The sequence below is a fragment of the Bubalus bubalis genome, chromosome X (assembly GCF_019923935.1).
Source record: "Bubalus bubalis isolate 160015118507 breed Murrah chromosome X, NDDB_SH_1, whole genome shotgun sequence".
Taxonomy (NCBI): Eukaryota; Metazoa; Chordata; class Mammalia; order Artiodactyla; family Bovidae; genus Bubalus; species Bubalus bubalis.
Window position 1 is genome coordinate 113,401,567 of NC_059181.1, and position 25,729 is coordinate 113,427,295.

The 25,729-nt window shown below is 41.0% G+C and overlaps 1 pseudogene; it reads right to left on the reverse strand.

Annotated features, from left to right (window-relative positions):
• Nucleotides 1-3,201: 3,201 nt before the first annotated feature.
• Nucleotides 3,202-3,357, reverse strand: LOC112582437 (annotated as a pseudogene).
• Between the last annotated feature and the right edge of the window lie 22,372 nt (nucleotides 3,358-25,729).

Here is a 25,729-nt window from a genome sequence, read left to right on the forward strand (position 1 = left end):
CCTTATAATTTGTGAAGTACCACACTGGCACAGTGGAGCAAAAATCCATGGCTTAGAGTCCACCGATATTTGATTCATCTCAGAGAGTGTTTGCAGGGGACCAGATCCAGGGCAGTGACTCAATGCAGCTTTCAAACATGTTGGCCAGAAAAAGGATAGGCTCCAATAGGAGTGTTGTCAGTGGTAAATCACCTGCACACTTTGGGAAACAGGGTGAGAAAGGGTAAATGTTTTCCTGGGCTGCTTGTCATGGCATTCGGAAACAGGCACACTTGAAAGATTAGGGTTTGTCTGTTCCGTCTTCTATATCCTGATGTTGCATATAAAACAGAACAAGGGTGTCACATGGAGTAGGTTCAAGCCAAAATCTACCAGAAAATATCCTAAGGCCAATTTGGATCTTCCCTGTGGGTCCCAGAGCCAGGCCCGCCCTCTGAGGAGCCCTGCCAGGGGCCTCTATGCCTGTATGTGTGGGTTGTGGTCTGCTGAGTCATTGCTCTTTATTATAATTGCAACTCATGAGGCGCTGCTTTGTAGGCAATTTTGTGATCCTTCCTTCAGTTTCCCTAGTTTGGAAGTAACTCAGAATTCTAAGAGAAGCTGCCTTCTTCCTGAATTTATGGGTCTATGGAAAGGTGTTGTCCTATGCCAGAGGCACCAGAGAAACTATCACAGCAAAAGTCATTTCTCATTCCATGCAGTAAACATCCACAGGCAGTCCCGTGGGGTTAGGCCCTGGATGTGGGTGGCAGGTTGAAGGGACTGCAGCCAGGAAATGGGCACAGCTGTTGTCCTTGCAGAGCCTGCGTGGAATCATCAGCGATGAAAACAACTAATTGGAAAACCAAGTGGACCTGGGAAATCTCCAAAAAGCCTTGCATGCAAATACTGTCAGCCCCAGGAAAAGAAGGCCATCTCTCCTTATGCCATTTCTCTATGAGCATTTTGCCACAGCTCTGAGGAACTTTGAGAAAACAACTCAAATTTAAATCATTACTCTCCATAAGTTACTCCATTCTACTTTCTTCCCAGCTTTATTGAAGTACCATTGGCATATAATGTCAAAGTATAAGGTGCAAAACGTGATGATTTGATACATGTGAATATTGCAAAATGATACCACAGTAAGGTTAATACCTCCATCACCTCGTGTATTTAGTGTGAATTTTAGTTTTGTTTTTGGTGAGAACAGGTAAGAGTTACTCTCATGTACACAATATAGTATTGTGAACTGTAGTCACCATGCTGCATAATAGATCCTCAGAACTTATTCAAAGAACACGAATGAGTGTTTTGTATGGCTGATGGCACTTTGAAACTCTTCTAGGCCAATATAATTTCTGCTGTGGCTTAGGTTGTGGAACTAGATGAAGTAGCTGTGAAGAACATGCTCAGTTGCTTTAGTCGTGTCCAACTCTTTGTAACCCATGGACTGTAACCCACCAGGCTCCTCTGTCCATGGGGTTTTCCAGGCAAAAATACTGGAGTGGATTGCCATGCCCTCCTCCAGGGGATCTTCCAGACCCAGGGATTGAACCCATGTCTCTTATGTCTCCTGCATTAGCAGGCAGGTTCTTTACCACTAGCACCATCTGGGAAGCCTGCTGTGAAGGCATCATGGTTAAATCGTGGATGCCAAAGCCAGATTGTCTGACTTCAATTTTTGGCTCTGCTACTTACTAGCTGTGTTATCTTAGGTAAGTTAGTTAAGATATCTGTGCCTTAATCTTCTAATCTATAAAAGAGAGGCAGTTACAGTACTTATCCCATAGTATGAGCAGCATTGTGAGCAAAATTCTGTCTAAAATGAGAACTTTTTATTATTATTGAAGTACAGTTGATTTACAATGTTGTCTTAGTTTCTGGTGTACAACACAGTGAATCCGTCACATATATATATATATATATATATATATATATATATATATATATTCTTTTTCATGTTCTTAGCCATTATGGTTTATTACAGGATATTGATTATAGTTCCCTGTGCCATACAGTAGGTCATTGCTATCTACTTTGTATATAGCAGTTTGTATCTGTTAATCCCAAACTCCTAATTTATCTCTCCCTTACCCTAAAAGGTGAACTTTTATCTGGGTAAAAATACTGGTCTGTAAAATTAGCTTTAATAACATTATCTACTTGTCTATAAGTTAAATTACATCATTCTTACCTTAATCAACTAAACAGAATACTGAAGATATTTCAGAGCCACAATCTTGAACTGTATCTAGTAAAACTCTAGTAAAGGAAGTGTGAAAATTAGAAACAGATTTTTGATGTTTGGCAAAACTAATACAATTATGTAAAGTTTAAAAATAAAATAAAATTAAAAAAAATAAAATTAATTAAAAAAATTAGAAACAGAAATATATGAAACATGTTATTCATATACACCTCTAGGTATTGTAATCTTCCACCTTTATTAATTTAGATTTTAACAAGACAAAAAGCAGCCTACTGAATGGGAAAAGATATTTGCAACTGATGTGTTTTATAAGTTGTTAATAGTCAAAATGTATAAAGAACTCATACAAATCAATGTCAACAAAACAAACAATCTGAATAAAAAATGGGCAGAGGACCTGAATAGACATTTTTTCAAAGAAGACATACAGATGGCCAATAGGCACATGAAAAGATGTTCATCACTAATCACCAGGGAAATTCAAATCAAAACCACAATGAGATATCACTTCACACCTGTCAAATGGCTATCATCAAAAAGACCACATATAACAAGTGTAAGTGAGGCCGTAGAGGAAAGGAAAACCTTGTGCACTGTTGGTGCGATCAATGGATATAATTGAATATGAATGATTCTTTAATATGGTTTCAGAATACACATTTTAAATTTTAAGAAACTACAACTTGAGTTTGGTAAAATATAAAAGAATATCCACATTTACATAAAAAAGCTATTAGAATATACATCAGTTTTCCACCTATGTATGTGTGTGAGGCCAGATTTCTTTTATATATACTTCAGCCAAAACAATATAAGGCAACAGATTGAATACAAAAGCAGTTATGACAAGCTATCTGTTATTAAACCAGACTTTAAAGAGATTTGCAAAGAACCTAATGCAGTTTTGATCAAATGTGTATGGATTCAAGGCGATTCCAATAAAATTTCTGATTTTTCCCAGAGGAAGTTAAATTGATTCTAAATTTTATATGAAAAGAGCAAATATCTTAAAATAGTCAATGCACTCCTAAAGAAGAACAAGGTAGGGAGACTTACCTGATATCAAGATCGAATTTTAATCTACACTATAAAAGATAAGTTTAGTATTGGCCCCAGTTTAAGCAAATATACTACACCTGATCTTAACCAAAAGGCCAAGAAGCGATAAGATAAGCAAATATACTAGTGGAACACAGTAGATATCCCAGGAATCAACTCACACATAGGTTAAAATGATATATGACTGATTTTTCATTGCAGACCACTGGGAAAAATATCATTAAACAACTAGTACAGATAAATTAGCTATTCAAATAAATAAAAATGTAAAATTAGATCCTTATCTCAGCATACTAAAACATCAATTCCAAGTGAAGTAATAAAGACTTGCTTGTAAACCGTTGTTGTTCAGTCACTCAGTAGCCCAACTCTTTGAGACCCCATGGACTGAAACACGCCAGGCCTCCCTGTCCATCACCAACTCTTGGAGCTTGCTCAAGCTCATGTCCATTGAGTCGGTGATGCCATCCAACCATCTCATCCTCTGTATCCCCTTCTCCTCCATCCTTCAATCTTTCCCAGAATCAGGGTCTTTTCTTTTTTTTTTTTTTTAATTTTATTTTTTAACTTTACAATATTGTATTGGTTTTGCCATATATCGAAATGAATCCGCCACAGGTATACATGTGTTCCCCATCCTGAACCCTCCTCCCTCCTGCCTCCCCATACCATCCCTCTGGGTTCTCCCAGTGCACCAGCCCCAAGCATCCAGTATCGTGCATCGAACCTGGACTGGTGACTCGTTTCATATATGATATTATACATATTTTAATGCCATTCTCCCAAATCATCCCACCCTCTTCCTCGCCCACAGAGTCCAAAAGACTGTTCTATACATCAGTGTCTTTTCTAATGAGTCAGCTCTTTGTAGCAGGTGGCCAAAGTATTGGAGCTTCAGCTTCAGCATCCATCCTTCCAATGAATATTCAGGATCGATTTCCTTTAGGATTGACTAGTTTGATTTCTTTGCAGTCCAAGGGACTCTCAAGAGTGTTTTCCAACACCACAGTTCAAAAGCATCAATTCTTCAACTCTCAGCCTTCTTTATGGTCCAACTCTCACATCTATACATGACTACTGGAAAAACCATAGCTTTGACTAGATGGACCTTTGTTGGCAAAGTAATGTCTCTGCTTTTTAATATTCTGTCTAGGTTTGTCATACCTTTCCTCCAAGGAGCAAGCATCTTTTAATTTCATGGCTGCAGTCACCACCTGCAGTGATTTTTGGAGCCTAAGAAAATAAAGTCTGTCATTGTTTCCCCATCTATTTGCTATGAAGTGATGGGACCAGATGCCATGATCTTAGTTTTTTCAAACTGTAAAACAATGTAAACTTTTGATAACAATATTGATAGATATCTTTACAACCTCAGAGTAGGGAAATTTTCAAACAACTTACAAAAGGCACAAATTATAAATAAATCAACTAATAAATACATAAATTAAGATCTTTGGTTCAGTAAAGAAGGTAGAAAAACATCTACCTAATGATATCTATCTATAAATATTTATAACTGCTATTACATACAAGTACTTCATATCCAAAATATATAAAAGACTCTTACAAATCAATCATAAAAATACACACAACCTAATAGGTTAAAAATGGGGAAAAGAACTGAATAGGCAGTTTACAGAAGATTAAATATAAATGACCCATAAGCATCTCTCTCACATATGTAGAGATGCTTATTCTCATTAGTAATCAGAGAAATGCAAATTGAGAGCATAAGGACATATCATTTCACACACAAACCATTGGTAGATATTAGAAAGTGACAACACTGTCAACAAGATTGTAGAGAAATAGGAATTCTCATCCACTGGTGGGAGCATAAATTGGTGCAGCCAATGACTGTGGCAACCATAGAAGTGTGCCATTCAACCTCCCTTCAGGACAGCCTGCTGCAGACAACATGGCCGATGGCTGAGCATTACAGGGGTACTACCGGTGGACCATCCCTGTTTAGAGGCAAGACATCTCTAACTGTGGAGTTGATACAGGAAAACCTCATTGGTCTGAGACTCTTCCTACTCAGTTCTCTTCCTTTCTCTCCTTTCACAGAGTCCAGAGCAACATTGAGGTCTGAAGGCTCTCTCTGCTTACACCTCTCTGCTCTTTCCCCTTTTCCCTTCCTAGACATTCCCTCAATAGATCCTTTGTGCATTTGCTCCTCCTCCCCATGAACTGTAGCCAGCCAAGGAATTTTCCAGGCAAGAATACTGGAGTGGATTGCCATTTCCTACTCCAGGAAATCTTCCTGACCCAGGGATTGAACCTGAGTCTCTTGCATCTCATGGGTTGGCAGGTAGATTCTTTGCCACTGTGCCACCTGGGAAGCCCGTTATAGTTATAAATGAATGTTATCTTAATTAAAAATCTAAAATTTAAACAATACATTGGTTAGAGTGCCAGTGTACAAATGCAAAAATGAAGAAGAGCAAAAGAATGACAGATAGAAAATTGAGGAGAAAGGTTACTTCTGGGGTGGAGGTGGAGGGACAGGGAATACAGGGGCCTCTAAGTTACAGGTAATGTTCCATGGCATAATGTAGGTGGTGGGTTCTAGTTATTAATTATTATTATTTTTTGTGGATATTTCACAATATTTGGAAGGCAGTGGAAGCCCCATGTCATAACAATTTAAAACAAACTATTTGCTACTCCCTCTTAAAAACCAACACTAATGAATTTCAGCATATCCTTTCCTAGGTTGGGGCTAGACCTGATTCGGGAAGAGGAATGATAAGCCGTAGCTCATGTCAATTTCCATATTTCTCCTCTTCACGCACAGTGAACACAATCTCTGGGGAGCAGAGATCACCACAGCAGATGAAACAGGTGTGCTGCCCAATGCTTCTCTCAAGTCCCAATTAGTCATGCAGGAAAAGGAACTCAGAATAAAGAAGGTGCATGCTCTGTTTGCCACTTAATAGTTCTAAAGGCTTTTTTTTTTTTTTTAAGTATCACGTGTGAATGTTGTCCTTTCAGAGTTAGAGAATTTGAGGAGATGGGTTGATTAGGGAGCTCTGTCATAAGATGCCGCTGCAGAAATGAACCCTCCCCTCATTTCCACAGACAGAATTGTTTCCAGGCTGAAACCTTCCTTGGGCCTCAGTCTGGGTATGGCCAGTTGCTGGAGTCCTGTTCCAAGATTTTTAGCATCCTCCACAGCCCTGGGGTGAAGATGCTTCAGGAAGGTCTCCCACAAGGACAGGACTGCCTCCGTTGAGTGAGAACTTTCCAGACTGATCCTGTGTTTCAAGCAGCCTGAGACCTCCAACTGCTGCAATCATTGCCACTAACTTTGTTGTCCTGGTAACAATATCAATATACTTTTGACAGAATTATCACATTGAAAGATAAGAAAAGAGAATGTTTCCTCAAATCTAGTTTTCATAGCAGTCTTATGAAGTAGATACTTATTGTCCCCATTTTGCAGATAAGAAAACTGGCGCACCAGAGGGGAAGTAACATGCCCAAGGGCACCCAACTTATGAGAGGTATAGACCTCATAGCATATGATCTCAGAGCTCAGTTCTAGGCTCGAGCCCATCCAGCATGATACTATATTCTGTGGACTCTGTACCTCAAGCTTCTCATCTATCTTCTCCTTTCCATTCCTACCTGCACTCACTTCCCTAAGTCTCTCAACACTTTTTGATTTGACTGTTGCAAAAGCCTTCCAAAGACTTCTTTCTGGCCTCTTCTGTTCATCTACCAGCTTGTCCAATGACTGCCTTCTCTATGTAGCCACCATGAACTGCACCTCATATTCCTTCCTTTGAGCTCCCATGGCACTATGCTTAAACCACTTTCGAGGACTTATTTCATCCAGCTTTGTACACAGCTACCTCTCCCAAATCTAACACTTCATATACCAATCTAGGTAATGCAAATTCATTGTGTCTTTTTAGCATCAGTGTTAGTTTTAGTTTCAGTGCATCTGAATCAGGGGTCATTCCTACTGACAATAATGTGAAAGAAAGAGAACAGAAAAGAGGAAACCAGCAGAAGGGAAAAGAAAGGGGAGATAAAGAGAAAGACAAAATAATTGAGAGTCTGGTAAGGAAGCCTGGGAGAAAGGAAAGAAGCTAAGGAAGGGTTAAGCAAGGTCAGGATCAGTACGTTTGGCCTTGCAATTACCCCACACAAAGCCAAGGCCAGTTAAGGCTCTATATTACAGAGGCATCGGCAATACCTCTACCATTGTGGAGATTAGGGCAAATGGAAGTTGTCTAATGAGGCGAGGAACCCATTGGTGGGTTCCTTAGATCAACCTGAAGAGCATGATTCCTGATCTCAGTCCCCTTAACCTGTGAGTCTAAAAATCTTCAGGAATGAAGAATTCTGTGTAAGTAAACATACTAATAGCAGCCTCAATTCATTTAATATTTACTGTGTGCAGGCACTGCTGAAATGCTTTGTGCACGTTATCTCATGAATGCTCACAACACAAACAAGTTAGGCACGATCATTTTCTTCACTTAATAGCAGAAGCAAGTGAGGTTTGACAGATGTAGTACTTTGCCCAAGGTCACAGCTCATGCAGGGAAGTTCTAGAATTTGAACCCAGAATCCTGGGATTCTAACACCCATAAGGCTCTGATGTCTCCCAGAATATATTCCAGGGAGAATGAGACCAGAGTAACAATGGAGTACCCTGCAACAATGCTGTGGGGGAGGGGGGCAGGAAGAGATTGTTTCCAACTGGGTAAATCTAGAAAGACTTTGAGGAGGAGGTAGGTTTCAATGAAATACACTGTCATTAGAGACACCTCTGAACTGCTGCCCCTGGCAGGGTCAATCCTGTTGATTTCCTCTAATAGAGACCATCAGGAGCACATCCACAGTTAAAGAAATCAGAGTTATTGACTCTTTGCAATGAGGTGATCACATACCATAGGGATCTGTGTGATGTAACATAAAAGACAGATAGCGGTCATTATAACATTTCTGATTTCATTAGGTAATTTGGGGAAGGGTTCAAAGAAGTGGACTCTGCTATGAATTGGATGCTATCAGTAAACTGGGGTAATTTTATGACTGAGAATAATAATATTTATCTAGAAGGTGGGAAAAACAGAATGAGGCTAAGGCTGTAAATTTTTTTAAGCAGCAGTTATTCACGTCCCCCAGGATAGTGAGATGTTCAGTCCATTTAGTGGTTTGAGCAATGCTCTTGCTTCTGCCTGTGCTCAGATTTGATTACAAGTAGTTTTGATCTTGTCCTGATCCGCCAGAGTCACAGAATGTATTGTATGATGTTGATGCTCTATGAAATTGCTTCTGTTCAACACCATTAGCATGTATTTATCATTATAGCTATTTTATGCTTTTATAATTTAAATTCTACACAAGGATTAAAAGTAGTTTAGGCACCATTACTATATGATTACAGGATTCTGTATTTGCCTATGTGTTTACTTTTACCAGAGAGTTTTGTATTTCTGTATGCTTTTTGCTCTCTAGCTAGCATCCTTTTGTTTCAACTTGGAAGACACCATTTAGCATTTCTTGTAAGGCAGTTCTAGGTATAATAGACTCCCAGCTTTTATCTGGGAAGAATGGATATCTTTATTTCTCCTTCATTTCTGAGGGGCACTGTTGAGGGATATGATATTCATGGCTAGCATCGTTTTTTTTCCTTTCAGCATTTTGAAAATGCCTCTTCACTCCCTTCTGGCCTGTAATATTTCTGTCAAGAAATTCCCTAACAGTCTTATGGGAGCTTCCTTGTACATGACGAGTCACTTTTGTCTTGCTGCTTTCAAGATTATTTCTTTGTGATGTTGACAGCTTGGTTATAATGTGTCTTGGTGTAGGCCTCTTTGTGTCCATCCTACTTTGCAGTCCTTTGACTTTTTAAAATTTAGATGTGCATTCCCATTTTCACATTTGAGAAATGTGCACAATATTGTAAAGCAATTATCCTGCAATAATTCTGTTTTTAAATTTGGGGAAATATTCAGCCATTATTTCAAATAAGCTTTCTGTTCCTTTCTCTTTCCCTCTTCCTCCTGGATTGCCTTAATGTATGTATTAACCAATTTGATAGTGTCACATAAGTTCCTTGGGCTTTTTCCACTTAATTCCATTTTCATTCTGTTCCTCTGACTTGATAATTTCAAATAACTTGTCTTCAAGCTTGCTGGTTCTTTCTTAGGATTGATCAAGTTTTATTAAATCCCTCTGGTGAAATTTCAGTTCAATTATTGTATTCTTCAGCTCAATAATTTCTATTTATTACTTTTTAAATAATTTCTATCTCTTTGCTGATTTTTTCATTTTGTTCATGCATCATTTCCCTGATTTCATTCAACTGTCTTTCTATGACCTCTTATAGTTCATTGTTTTCTTAAGATGATTATTTTTACCTCTTTGTTAGGTTATTCATAGATTTCTTTCTTTAGGGTCATTTTCTGGGGATTTATTGTGTTTCTTGGATTGGGCTATGTTTCCCTGTCTCTTTATATGCCTCATTTTTTTTTCTTTTGCTGGAATTTGTACATTTTGAAAAAACAGCCAACTCTCCAGATCTTTATGGACTGGTTTCACACAGGGGAAGAATTTCAGCCATCAGCCTGGAGAGATTCCATATGTCTCTCAATCCTTTTCTGGGGATGCATCTTATCTGGGCAATTGTATGAAATTTCCCAGTAAGAGAGGTTAGCATGTTTCCTTTCTAGAAGCTCATAATCCCTTGCTGCCTCTAGCGTTTGTGTGCAGTACTGCAGGTTCTCTGTTGGGGCAACAAGCCACTGAGCCCTGTTCTTAGAAGCTCTCAGACATCCAAAGTATGCCAGTTCTCCATCGTTGCTCTGAGTCAGACAAATCAGAAACCAGTCCCTCAGGCAGCTCTCCCAAAAGCTGGAACATCAGACGCAGTTTTTTCTTTCCCTCTCAAGGGAGAAGCTATAAGTTAGGTATTTTCTCTGATTAAATGCAGTGGAGTTTCTCACTGATTTTAATGTGACTGTTCTTGGATTCGTGTTTGCCTGAGGGTACTGCAATGTCTCAGCTGATTTCTGGAATTCTCATAAAGGCTTTTTGGATCAGATATTGTTGTAAGGTTGGCATCTCTGTATGGGAACAATGTCTGGGGCTTTTATTCCATCATCTTCTATCACCGTACCTTTTAAGGGACAATGAATTTGAGACTTAGAGAGATTAGATGAATTCCCCAAAAATGCACAATGAGAAAGTTTCAGAACTGAATTCTGAAAGAGGAATAATCTGAGCACCAGTCTGTGTGCTTGGCTGCTGCTGCTGCTGCTGCTAAGTCACTTCAGTCGTGTCCGACCCTGTGCGACCCCATAGACGGCAGCCCACCAGGCTCCCCCGTCCCTGGGATTCTCCAGGCAAGAACACTGGAGTGGGTTGCCATTTCCTTCTCCAATGTATGAAAGTGAAACGTAAAAGTGAAGTCGCTCAGTCGTGTCCGACTCCTAGCGACCCCATGGACTGCAGCCCACCAGGCTCCTCCGTCCATGGGATTTTCCAGGCAAGAGTACTGGAGTGGGGTGCCATTGCCTTCTCCAAGTGTGCTTGGCATCTGCACCCTATTATGCAACTGGCAGTCAAAGAAAAGGAGAATCATGCAGTCTGAGGCCATTCTGTGCAGGGGCAAAAAGAGCTATGATGCTGAGTCAAATAGGAAAAGGTCTCCTTTTCTACTGGGCATTTTGTTTACTTAGAAAATTAATGAGTTTTTTAAATGAAATTAAAGAGGTCTCCAATTGGGAATCTAGAGAGTCTTCTTTTTAATAAAGTGGATTCAATTTTATTACATGTTATTAGGTATCAAGCTGCTGAAAGTGAAAGTGAAAGTCACTCAGTCATGTCCGATTCTTTGTGACCTCGTGGACTATACAGTCCATTGAATTTTCCAGGCCAGAATACTGGATGGGTAGCCTTTCCCTTTTCCAGGGGATCTTGCCAACCCAGGGATCAAACCCAGGTCTCCCACATTGCGGGCAGATTCTTTACCAGCTGCACCACAAGGGAAGCCCAAGAATACTGGAGGGGGAAGCCTATCCCTCTCCAGCAGATCTTTCCAACCCAGGAATCAAACCAGGGTCTCCTGCATAGCAGGTGGATTCTTTACCAACTGAGCTATCAGGGAAGCTGATCAGGCTGCTGAAAGGATTTATAAATTTTTGACTCATGAATTTCTTTTTATTGAAGTATAATTAATATAATATTTATATTAGTTTCAAGCATAAAATATAATGATTCAATATTTGTATATGTTGCAAAATGACCAACATGTTAGCATCCATCTCCATGCAGATTTATAGTCTTTTCTTGTGATAACTTTGAAGATTTACTGTCTTAAAGTCAGTTCAGTTGCTCAGTCGTGTCTGACTCTTTGTGACCCCATGGACTGCAGCACACCAGCTCTCTCTGTCCATCGCCAACTCCCGGAGTTTACTCAAACTCATGTCCTTTGAGTTGGTAATGCAATCTAATCATCTCATTCTCTGTCATCTGCTTCTCCTCCCACCTTCAATCTTTCCCAGCATCAGTGTCTTTTCAAATGAGTCAGTTCTTCACATCAGGTGGTCAAAGTTTTGGAGTTTCAGCTTCAGCATCAGTCCTTCCAATGAATATTCAGGACTGATTCCCTTTAGGATGGACTGGTTGGATCTCCTTGCAGTCCAAGGGACTCTCAAGAGTCTTCTCCAACACCACAGTTCCAAAGCATCAATTCTTCTGTGCTCAGCTTTCTTTATAGTCCAACTCTCACATCCATACATGACTACTGGAAAAAATATGGCTTTGACTAGATGGACCTTTGTCAGCAAAGTAATATCTCTGTTTTTTAATATGCTGTCTAGGTTTGTCATAACTTTCCTTCCAAGGAGCAAGCGTCTTTTAATTTCATGGCTGCAGACACTATCTGCAGGGATTTTGGAGTGCCCCCAAAATAAAGCCTATAACTGTTTCCACTGTTTCACCATCTATTTGCCATGAAGTGATGGGACCAGATGCCATGATCTTCGTTTTTTGAATGTTAAGTTTTAAGCCAGCTTTTCCACTCTCCTCTTTCACTTTCATCAAGAGGCTTTTTAGTTCCTCTTCATTTTCTGCCATAAGGGTGGTGTCATCTGCATATCTGAGGTTATTGATATTTCTCCTGGCAATCTTGATTCCACCTTGTGCTTCATCCAGTCTAGCATTTCTCATGATGCACTCTGCATATAAGTTAAATAAGTAGAGTGACAATATACAGCCTTGATGTATTCCTTTCCCTATTTGGAACCAGTCTGTTGTTCCATGTCCAGTTCTAACTGTTGCTTCCTGAACTGCATACAGATTTCTCAAGAAATGTCAGGTGGTCTGGTATTCCCATATCTTTAAGAATTTTCCAGAGTTTGTTGTGGTCCACTCAGTCAAAGGCTTTGGCATAGTCAATAAAGCAGAATTAGACATTTTTCTGGAACTCTCTTGTTTTTTCAATGATCCAACGGATGTTGGCAATTTGATCTCTGGTTCTTCTGCCTTTTCTAAAACCAGCTTGAACATCTGGAAGTTCACAGTTCACATAATGTGAAGCCTGGCTTGGAGAATTTTGAGCTGTCTGCTTTAAAATATAATACGGTATTATTAACTAATATCACCGTGCTGTACATTATACCCCCAAGATAGAGATGGCTTCTGAGTGGTTTACACTGATATATTTTCTACATAAAATGTTATTTTCTAAAGTTTGAAAAAGGATAGTCTTTAGGGTTTTCTTCAAATCACTTATTTTAAAGGTGCTTTCTACCCTAGCTCCATTGCCACCTCCTCATATAACCTACATCAAGTCACATGGCTAGGAAGTGAGCCTGGTTATAAACCTGTAAGCTACAAGTTCTTACATTTTTTCTTCTATTTTTCCTTCCCTTGGGCCTTCCTTCCATCTTTCTTTTCTCCTTTCCTTCCTTCCTTCCTTTCTTAAGTAAGGGCTTCTCTGCTCATCACTATAACAAATAGATTGGGGGGGTGGGGAGTGGATAATAAACATGCAACATGGGGGAAAAAACAAAGTTCACAAAATGTTCTCCTAGTCATGGTTGCTGGGTTACACTCACTGAATTCTTTGATGAAGAATGTCCCTGATCTCCTTTTTCTCCAGGTATTTGTTTAAACTTATTGTGACTATTGTTGCATCAATAACATTACAGAAATCAAAAGCAAAATAATTCTCCTGTGATTCCACCAGCAAAAGGAATAAAAGAGAATTCTATAGCCAGAAGACAATTAGATTTTGAGTCCTGAACCTGCCACTTCCTAGAAATGCACTGTGCAGCTGCAGAATAAGCAGAAGAAGACTGACCTCCCAGTGTTGTTGTGAGCATTCAATAAAATAATGGGCATAAAAGCACCTCATAACTGTAGGTTACTGGGTACTTTGGTTATAATTGTTTTTGCCTTTTATATTATCTTCCAGATTTTCCCCACAGGCATACAACCTTTCCCAGGATGATAGTCATACACAGAAGTTCATTGCTTGCCACTTACACTTACTGTGGACTTGCTTGCCTCTTTCTACACCATCACTATCATCATTTTTTAAGGTAGTGTGCTCTCTTAAGTGGATGTGCCAAAACGCATCAAGCCATTTCTCCCCTCTTGGGTGGTGTGTCTATTCCTGAAGTTTCACTATATAAATAGATAACAATGAGCATCTTTTAATGGTTTGTATTCTTTGTACATCAATAGGAAATGTTAAACTCTAACTTAGAGGTCTGTAAGGGTTTCCCTTGTGGCTCACCTGGTAAAGAATCTGCCTGCAATGCAGGAGACCCCGGTTCAATTCCTGGGCTGGGAAGATCCGCTGGAGAAGGGATATGCTACCCACTCCAGTGTTCTTGGGCTTCCCTTGTGGCTCAGCTGGTAAAGAATTTGCCTGCAATGTGTGGGACCTGGGTTCGATTCTTGGGTTGGGAAGATCCCCTGGAGAAGGGAAAGGCTACCCACTCCAGTATTCTGGCCTGGAGAATTCCATGGACTGTATAGTCTGTGGGGTCGCAAAAAGTCGCACATGACTAAGCGACTTTCACTTCACTAAGGGCTAAAAAACGTTCTTCTGAGAACATAATTCGCCAAAGTCAGCCTTGCTGCCAGTAAGGCTTTCACAAGCCAGAGCCTCAGGACCCATCAAGGGTGCCTTGTGCCCCTGCAGAGTCAGGAGAGAAACACAGAGAGGGGCTTGGACAGCGATTTTTCAATGTAAGTGTGGGAACTGCTGTGCCTATGGCTGGGAGCAGTCATTTAGAGATAGGAATAGATGTAAACACAACTTTCAAGGACCAAAAGCCAAAGTCTTGGTCTGCAGAGGTTACAATTCAAAACAGTCTAATTGGGTGTGGAAACAATGGCAAAATGTTCCAGGCTAACAAGTCACAAGGCATATAAAGATGGGATCAGTGCTGTCTGAGGCTTCACCTGGAGGCAGGTCTGAGACAAGCCAGAGTCAGAGGAGCCGTTGGACGAAAAGGAGGCCAGAGCCAAGCTCTGTTTGGGGTAGGAAAGGCTCAAGGAGAAGAGGCAGTGCAAGAGGAATCACAATCCATTCACAGGGAAAGAGGCCTTTTGTAAGCTGCCTCATTAGGACAGAGCAGGGGGAGTGGAGGCAAGCGGCCTCTCTTGGGAATGGGAAGAAACTCAGATGGCAAGTGGGTTAGGAATTGGTTGATCACAACATATGGAAGTGGGCCCATAGGACGAAGGTGCCAACAATCACATAAGCTCAGGACAGGTCCACACTCAGCCTGGCTCCCTCCACTGTGACACATGGAAGAGGTAACGGGAGCAGAAGCAATCACAGGCCAACCAGACAGTGTCATCTCTGTGCATAAAACTCTTCAAAGCATCCCCTTTGCTCTTAGGATATGGTCTGACTCCACCCTGTGCCAGCCTCCTGTCTTCCCTCCACCAGTGCACTGGCTCAGGGTCTTAAATCGTGAAAAAATCTGGTTTGGGGTCAAGTCTATGATCCACATTTCCCTGGTACAGATCCACCACACTGAAGGGCTAGAGTACAGGCTGAGAGGTACTGAATGGGTACAGTGGAAAGGGTAGAGGACAGGGAGACAGGTTAGGGTGCCAACTCCAGCTCTGCTGTGCAACTTTGGGCACCTCTCTTCTCCCGGCTAGGCCTCTGATTTCCCTGCAGATAAATCCTTTTTATTGTAGTGTCGTATGGTTTGATGGGCAGCTTGGATACACAGTTGCATTATGGGGGATGATCCACCCCAAGGCTGTTGCTAGCCTTTATGTAAACATGAAAAAGGCACCCCTTTCACTAGACATTTTACTTACTTAAGTTAGAAAATTATTCTAAAAATATATATAATCTTTGCTATCTGCTAAAGGAAGAGCATCCACTAGGATGGTGTATTATAAAATCTACAAATTTTCAGCAACCCTGGACCCACATGGTACTCATGTCAGAAATTAGGGGCTGGTTATGGAGAACAGTATAGAAGATCCTTAAAAAACTAAAAACAGAACTACCATATGATCCTGCATTCTCATTCCTGGGCACATGTCCAGAGAAAAACCATAATTTGAAAAGATACATGCACCCCAATGTTCACTGCAGCAGTATTTACAATAGCCAAGACATGGAACAACCCAAATGTCCATCAACAGATGAATGGATAAAGAAGATGTGGTACATATATACAATGGAATACTTCTCAGCCAAGAAAAAGGATGGTATAATTCCATGTGCAGCAACATGGATGTATTTGGGAATTACCAGACTAAGTGAAGTAAGTCAGAGAAAGACAAATACCATAAGATATTGCTTGTATACAGAATCTAAAAAAAATGCAAATGAACTTTAATAGAAATAGGCCCACAGATAGAAAACAAATTTATGGTACCAAAGGGGAAAGTGGGGGAGGGATGAATTAGGAGTTTGGGATTAACACATACACACTATTATACTTAAAATAGATAATCAACAAGGATCTATTGCATAACACAGGGAACTCTACACAATACTCTGTAAGAACCTATAAGGGAAAAGAGTCTGAAAAAGAATACACACACACATATAAATAAATGAATCACTTTTCTGTACACCTGAAACTAACACAACATTGTAAATCAACTATACTTCAGTTAAAAAATAATTTGGCTTTTTTTTTTTTTTTAACAAAAGAAATCAGGGGCTGGGAAGGCCATCAGTCTGGCCCAGTGAGGCATATCTTACTGGTCCAGGACCAATAAGGAAGAATGTGACTTTTGAACTGAGCATAGTAGATTTGAAGAGTCTACCATTAAGCAAGAACCAGAAGAAATCTCATCAACAGAGTGATGGTGATAGTCCCACAGACATCTCTTCTTTGTGGGCCAAGCAAAGCTCTCCAAAATGGCCCAGCCAGAGGCTACAGGTCGATATGGGGTTGCACTTGGGGAGGGAGGAAGGTCATTCCTTGAATGGCCTGATTGTGCTGACATGATGGGAAACTACTACTTTTCTGTCACTGACCCCTTTCTGGATGACAACAAATACTTGACCAGGTCCTCTCATGCAAGACTTTCTCAAGGTCATTTCAAACAGGCCCTAGACTCTGGAGACCTCTTCAGACACCTCAGATGCCCAGACATAGTGAGAAAGAATGGACTTGACACAGAAGTCTCCTAAACATTTTAAAGAACTGGTGTTTCTTCCTACCAATGAAACTTCCATAGACACGATGGGTGCATATATCTAGCATGGACTTATTTACCAGCAGCAAAAACATGAAATTAGCTGGTCCCTAAAGGCAATTTTGTTCTTCCCTGCCTGATGCTTTAATAAATCTTCCCAATCAGGGAGGTCAGGAGGTGTTGGGGGAAGGTACCACATTTGCTTTCCATAGTCTCACATTCTGCATGAGCAAGCAATTTTCCATTTAGGGTCTGTGGTGATCCCCTTGAGTCCGTCTGTATGATCGTGTGATTTCTAGTTTCTGAGGGCCTGGCCATGTGTTTGCCTTGGCCAACTATAACAGGAAACTTTCTTTCACATTTTTCTGTTTCAAAATTTAAAGTCCTGGGAATATTTTAGAAACAGGCCCCTGACCAGGACAATGTTTCTACTGTAATACAGCCTAAAAGGGACGATTCTCAGGAGCATAATCCTTCTCCTTCCCCAGCCACACTTTTGAAGAGAGCAAAAGAGACTTGATTTGAATGTTCATATTTCAGTCCATTCCTTGGCTGCTGTGAGAAATGTGAGTGGGCACAAAGCACTCTCTTCTTGTGTTGACAATCCAGGAGCCCCAGAAGATGCTATTTTTTTCTGCCGAATAGTAAACTGAGGAGCTGCTAGGAGAAAGAAAGACTTAACATGGTCTGGCCCTGAGGATGAACATAGCAGCAGTTTATATTCCAGTGACGGTTCAGTGATAGTGATGGTGGTGGGGATGATGATGGAGGTGGGGATGGTCATGGTGGTGGGAATGATGATGGAGATGAGGATGATGACTGTGGTGGGCATGGTGATAGTGGTAGGAATGGCTGTGCTAAGATTAAAGGGGTCTTTCTTCTGGGCTGAGGGGGTGGGGAGAACCTATAAACTGTAAGCCTTAGCAATCCATCTGGAAATATAGGCAATGTGCAATCTGTCTGGGACTCCTGAAGCAAGGAGTTCATGATCCATCTGGTAACTCTGCTCTGCAATGGAAGGGAGCACTGCAAATCACTGGTACATCCTGAGGCTTTTGAAAGCCAAGAAGACGTGAAAGCAAAAGGTCCTTGGCTTACCTTGGTCCCTCTTCTTAGGTCGGCATTGCAGTAACTGAATTGGAATTTCCTTATTAGATATTTGTATTTTCTTGTATTTTTTGTGTCTGTGTGTGTTTTTAACAAATGAGAATCCCTGTTTCCAGGATCTGGGAATGAGGCAGCTCATTACCCATTATGATCTTACAGGGCATTCTTCTATCTAAAAACAAGTCACTAAATCTTTTGCTATCCCTTCAAAAAAAATTCCACAAATCAAATCATCACTCATGTAATTTGATAGCTATTTCCCCTCTAAAATTACGGTCATTGTTCAAAAATCCTTGATAAAGAAGTACATATGCTACTGTATCACACACTTGTGTGTTAAAACATTTTATAAATATGTTTCAGCATTATTGCTTCCTTTTCTAATCTCCTGTATTTTATACATTTAAAGACCTTTCTGAAACTATAGGCTTCAGCAGACCACAGAGGGGCCAGGGCATAACCAGGTTAAGACCTCCTGCATGCTAAGTCACTTCAGCTGTGTCTGACTCTTTGTGACCCTATGGACATAGCCCACCAGGCTCCTCTGTCCATGGGATTCTCCAGGCAAGAAAACTAGAGTGGGTTGCCATTCCTTCTACAGGGGATATTCCTGACCCAGGAATTGAACCTGCATCTCCTGTGTTTCCTGCATTAGCAGTTAGGTTCTTTATCACTAGTGCCACCTGGGAAACACTAAGACCTTATACCTCACAATAAATGGCACTGTTGGTCCCAGAAAGGCTAACCTCCAAGGCTGAACAGTTTAATACAAACTCATCACAAGAGTAGCACAACTCAGAGCTGTTCTGTAATAGCATGCCGCTCACAGGCTTGACTCAAGGAAGGAGCAGCACTCATGCTGGAGGAACTAAAATCATGCCATCCATCAACACCAAGCCATAGCCACAAATCCAGTCCCTTCTAAGTAATCCCACAGGAGGTTTGCTACATGATCTCCTGGGCTGCAGTGTCAGCCTGTGTAGACTGAGTTCTGCCCCTCAGTGGGCCAGAAAAAGGCAAAACCTGATTCTTCATTCTAGCAAGAAATGATTGTCCCTGGACTTCTGCAAAGAGCATTATTTCAAAACAACTGGTGAATAGAAACAAACTAAATGTCCATCAATAGATGAATGGATAAAGCAGATGTGGTACATATATAAAATGGAATATTACTCAGCCTTAAAAAAGAATGAAATAATGCCATTTGCAGTTAGCACCATGGATGGACCTAGAGATTATCATATGATATCACTTATATGTGAAATCTAAAATATGACACAAATGATACAAAACAAAAATAGATCAAAAGACATAGAAAACAAACTTACAGTTACCAAAGAGGAAAGGTGGGGAGGGATAAATTAGGAGTTTGATATTAACAGATACACGTTACTATATATAAAATAGATAAGCAACAAGGGCCTAGTGTACAGCACAGAGAACTACATTCAATATCCTGTGATAAGCCATAGTAAAGATTGGAGGCAAGAGAAGAAGGGGATGACAGGGGATGAGATGATTGGATGGCATCACTGATTCGATGGACATGAGTTGGAACAAGCTTCAGGAGTTGCTGATGGACAGGGAAGCCTGGCGTGCTGCAGTCCATGGGGTCACAAAGAGTTGGACACAACTGAGTGACTGAACTGAACTGAAGCCATAATGAAAAGGGATATGTAAAATAATGTATCTTATGGGCATCCTGGTGGCTCAGATGGAAAAGAATCTGCCTGCTATGCAGGAGACCTAAGTTCAAACCTTGGATCAGGAAGATCCCCTGGATAAGGGAAAGACTACCCAATCTAGTATTTGTGCCTGGAGAATTCCATATATCTGAGTAAGTTTGTTGTACAGCAGAAATTAACACATTATAAATTATAATAAAATAAAATTAAAAAATAATAAATACAGTTCAGTCTATGCCCTGTAAAACCTCCTCACCAAGGTTGGACATTGAGAGTGAGTGGGGAGAATGCACCTAACTCTGGTACTTGAAGAATGCTTCTCACTGGCACCATCACCCTGTCCCTTACTGCCCCCTCCCTTCCCTTTCACTGAGTTTGTGCACACTGCAATTGGTCATACTGGGAGATAATGGGGTGCATTCCTCAGGGGGGAAGGTAAAACTGTGAAAAATGTGCATTCTCTGTCATCTTCCCTCATCTTCTGATATTTATTTTTAATCCAAGAAGTAATGCTTTGTTCATGCATTCAACCAACACATGGATTCCTATTATAGCAGGATCTGCTTTTATATACATTATTTCCTCATCTGGACAGAAAACACTCTAACTTTCATATGAGAGAAATTCCCACAGGGTAAGTGAGGATGAGGATGTAGCAACAGTTTCTGTAAAGGAGTGGCCGTATATAAAGTACTAGAGGAGCATTTCACACTTTAGACAACATGTTACAAACATCACCCTAATTAATCTGCCTGACTCTGTCTCCACTTTAGATAGACAAAGCGATAAAGTCACTTGCCTTGCCCAAGTTCACATGGACAGCAGAAGCAGAGCTAGCACTTGGACTTGGCTCTCTCACCAAGAGTCTCCATGTGGCCCAACAGCTCCAGGTTATTGCACTTTTAAGATGGTGCTGAGAAAGAAGACAGCCACACTAGTCCTGTCTCACTAGTAGATGGGGTTCTCTTCCAAATCCTAAGATGTCTGTCTAGAGACATGCCCAGAGTCCTAGGGCAATTCAGATAGGAATTTTCCAATTGGAAGCACAGAATATGAGCAACAGAGTAATTAAGGGATGGGCCATTTAAAGGTTCCCACCAAACCTTCTCTCTGGATATATCTATCTGTGGTTCCTACGGCAGTCTGATGGGAAATGTCCAGAATACACCTGTAAATACTCAACTGTTGGTACAATTATAGGAGTGAGTGGACCATCTGTCATTTGGAGAAACAAATATCTAATTGCATCCTTAACTGATTATTTGCAGATGTGTTCAATACGTGCAAAAGAGAAAGCCACTCGGAGTCATGACCAAGGGTTTCATTATCACATTAGCAAATCCTTCTTCAACAGCCCAGAAGAGACCTGCAAGTCAGAAGCTTTCCCCCAGATCAGGCATCCTAGTGGGACAGAGAGAAGAATGGGAGTTGGACAGAGAATGAGAGAGAAAAAGAGAGCAAGTCAGGTTCTCCTTCAAGGGCCTGAGCCAGGCTGCTGGAGTGGTCAGCCACAACCAGGCACACTTTCTGCAGGAGAAGTGACCCAAAATCCTGGGCTGGGGAAGGAGAAGGGAGGGCAACTGGCCACCCACGTCCTCAGACCAGGTGTGAGACAATAGCACTGGGCCAACACATGTAAAGTTCAGTCAGATCCTCCACAGCAACCCTGCCTTCATTAACAATATTAACTGAAAGATGACTGTGGCTCTGAATTGCTAGATCTACCCACAGAACTGCCTGGGAGCATGTGATACTTAAAAATGACAGAGATGCCCAAGATTTGACTCAGACAGTCTTTTCTTTTATGGTCACTGAAAAAATTTCAAAAGGGCTTCACCTGCCCGTGTGTCTCTCAGTACCATGGTCACACTTAAACCTGTTGGTCAGACAGCTGCTGCCTATCCCACCTGACAAATCAGTCGAGAAATGTCAGAGCTGGGAGGGCCCTTGGCGAGCACTAGGGCCACCCTCATTTATTTTACAGATGAAAAAGTAGAAGTGGGGAGAGAGGCTTGTCTGAGGTTACACAGAAAGTTAGGGGCAAGATCAAGACTAGAATCTAGGTCTCCTGGGGCAGGGGTCAGGACGCCATGTGCTTACTGGTTGCTGTCTAATATTAGGCAGGTATGTGTGATGGATCCTTGACAGAGCCAAGACATGTCACCTCCGGCCTCCTCCCCCTTTCAAACCTGTCCTGAGGAGCACCTCAGTTCTGATGAATATTTGTCAGATGGAATTTCCTGTACCTGTGTTGTCCCAAAGATTTCCTAAAGCTAATGGCACTGGAAATATGCACCAATTAATGAGGACTGTAGATGACAGAATCTTGTAGCAGACAAAGCCATAAAAATCTAGAAGAATCTTCCCTAGGTGTAGATATAAAAACTCCTCTGGGAGCATCTCTGCAGGAAGAGTGTTTCTATGACACCAAGTTAAAATCTAAATTACATTATTCAGCGCTCTGCAAGTGTGGACTAGTAAATAACACATAAACTAAAGCAGCACTTTATGAGGAAGGCTCATCTGATATTTCAAGGATTTTCCCACTCTTCAATTCATTATATAATATGGACACTTTGAGCCACAAAATTTCTAGAGTTTATTCAATACTTTTTATGTGCTTTACAAGGTCATTAGAGAATGTATTTGCTCTTTCCCTTACAGATTGGAAGGTGGGTAGTGATATATGAGGTTTCACATTTTATTTATTCACCAAACTGTTCCAGATGTGGTCCCATCATTTATCCACTGACACATCAAACCTGCTGGGTGCCCTGCACACTGACCTCCTCCCCACGTTTGCTTTCATGCTCTTAAAGTTATAGCACAGCTCACTTCGATGAGAAGACAAGAGAATTGCTATTTGGGGAGAGTTAGGTGGCAGGAGGGAGGCGATCGAACTTTGGTAATAAAAAATTTAATTGCTCGGCTACAATTTGAAAACGATATCCAGGTGGAAAACTGACCCAGTACCTTTCCGCCCAAACCATTGCTTCCCACTTGCCCTCCAACCAGGACTGTGTGCCTCAGATTTGGAATGTGCAGGATCTGAATAAACGGAGTTGAGCAGGTACTAAATCATTTTCCCCTTCTCCTAGTGATTTGTCACTATAATAAGCATTCTGAGGGTGATAGACCTTTTATTACTCTACACTGTTCAGCAGGAAGGAGGCTGCAATGGATTCCTGGTGCTCTTTAGGGAAAATAATTATCCCATGCCGACATTTTTTTAAAATATCGATTTAACAGAAAGAGTTATATTTAAACCCAAGTGCTTATTTAGTGTAAAATATGAAACTCTATTGTGTTTGTATTGGAGATACATACCATAGTCAACGAGATACAATCCATACTTTTCCCAAACACTTCCTATATATTGTTTGGTGAGGACAAAGGGAGCAAGGGGTGTTGTCACTGCAGGAGCCCCTCTCTAATGCCAGCTCTGCTGGATACTATAGTATATACTACACCATATATAAATCCTGGTAAGGCCACCTGATACTTATAATTTGCCAGTGTCATGTGCATCAACACATCTGACCCCTACAATATTCCCGTGAGGGCTTCAGGGCTCATGTTATTTGTCCCATTTTCCAGAGGAGAAGACTGAGGCTCAGAGAGACTGAAATGAGGATACAAAAAGTATACACAGAAATGGTGCTATAGCTTGGGTTTCCAAACTTAGCAAAAAAAAAAAAAGGAAAAAAGAAGGAAATAAAACATATTATATGGGACAAACTTACACTAAAAAATTATCTATTGTTTAGTTGAAATCCAAATTTAAGTAGACATCATGTACTTTATCTGACAGCCCTAGGTAGAAAGGAGATGCCCTAGCCCCTTTCTGCCCTCATGACTTTGTTAAGAAAGCATGGGTGGTTTGCCCACAATCCCATGCCAAGTAAATGGCAGAGATGAGAATTGAGTCCATTTCTGTGACTTCTCAGCTGAGTAATTTCAAATTCTCCCTTACTTCCCCACCTTCCCCCCAGGACCAAAGACAGGAGAGCTGGCACAGGCTGCGACACACTCAGCCTGACTAGGTGGGAAATAGTTTTGTTATAGGCCTTTGAGGTCCCCAGGCACACACAGCTGCCCTGCCCCAAAGACAACCTTGGTCTAGCATCCCCCACACTTAACCCAGTAGAGCGGCATCTGAATACAACCAGAGTACTCGAATGAATGGTTCTCTTAATGTGGGACCAAGAAAATACACTCGGTTTCCCAAACAAACACAGAAATGTACCTCAAAGCCATACAATATCATTTTCTGCTTAGTGGATCAGCAAAACACAAGGCTCTGTTATACTCCATGCTGGTGCAGCCAGGTGGAAGCAGGCCTCTCACACAGAGTTAGTGAAAGTGTAAAGAGATGCCATCTTTCTAGGAATCAGTGTGGCACTTATCTATAGCAATTTAAAACTCACATACCCTCTGGCCCAGCAATTTCACACTACTGGAAATTAACTTGCCCACGCAGATGCTTACACAGTCCAGCCCTATCCATTGGCCAAGAGGCCTAACTAGACAAATTCAACATGACCTTCTTTGTCCCGCCAACAAGAGCACCCACCATTAGCACCAGGCACAAGGCCACGTTCTCCACACAAGTTTATTTCATGTAAGCCCACAGAGTCTTTACCAATATAAACCCCATTGTACTTGGATGGAAACTGACATGTCAAGACATTCAGAACTCAGTTCAGATCACATAATGAGCAAGTGGAGGAGCAGGTATCAGAACCCAAATCAGTTTCACACTGAATTCTGTTCCTTACCCCTTTCCACACTGAGGCTCAGGGAGAAAGTGATGAGGGAATGAGCCATAGCAATAGATTTCCATGAGAACAGGAAATAGCTACTCTTCTCCCTGGTTGGATTGTGGTATTTTCTGTTATGGTTAAGCTGCTCAAACTTCTGGAACAAGTCATTAACAGGTAGGGGAAGTCTGCACAGAATCCAGGGTCCCCAGTGACTCTCCTGGGGAAGAAAAGTACAAAATGAATGAATGCATCAGTAATAGATTTCTGCTTGCCAAAGGAATCCATTTCTTTGGTTTCAGTAAAAAAACAATATGGCAATCTTTTCTATTTTATTTTTTGTAGTCATTTCATCAAAAGCAAATGACAGGATGGTATAAACTGTAAAATTTGAGGTGTCAGCCTAAGGAGACACTGAAAACATTTGGAAGGGCTGACATTCCTGTGATCAGGGGGAAAAATATTTTAAAAACGAATCCAGTGACATTGATTAACCCTAAAAGTAAAAATGATGTAACCTTGGTAGGTTAGTTTGTTATTTTATGAAGTAAAATATGAATGGCTTTAAATGAGCAAACATTGAAACATTTCAACTCTCTTCCCAAGCAAAAAGAAAAAGAAATGGTGATTGCGTACTTACAGTATGCAAGGAAGACATTGTGACAGGCTTATGCCCTAACTCACTGTCATAGTCCTGCCCTGACACATGTCTTAAACCACAAATCAAAGCAGTATAGGTGGGACTTCCCTGATGGTCCAGTGGTAAAGAATCTGGCTTCCAATGCAGCAGACACGGGTTCAATTCTTAAGATCGCATATGCAACTAGAGAAGCTCACACCACGACTACTGAGCCCGCACACTCCTAGGGGAGCCTGAACACTGCAACAAAGACCCAGTGTAGCCAAATTCAATAAATAACAATGCAATACAGTTGAGTGCAAAGGCTTTAGATGAACTACTATGTCCTCAGAAAAAATTTCTGGAGAGCTCAAATGCCATGGGTTGCAGAGGATGTCATTTATAAGGGGAGGATGGCTCATCTCCAAGCATCCTTGGGCTGCCTTGAAGGCTGGAGTGTCATGTGTTAATTGCACCTACTAGAATGGTCCGGTCCTACTGAAGTGTCCCCAGGGAGCTTCTATGGATTATTGACCGTTTCTATAATTTCCTTTTCATGTCTTGTAATTGTGGTTAATTGAGATATAATACATTGCATTTATTTAAACTATACTCTTATTTTTGAATATATAAAATGCTTTAAATGTTGCAA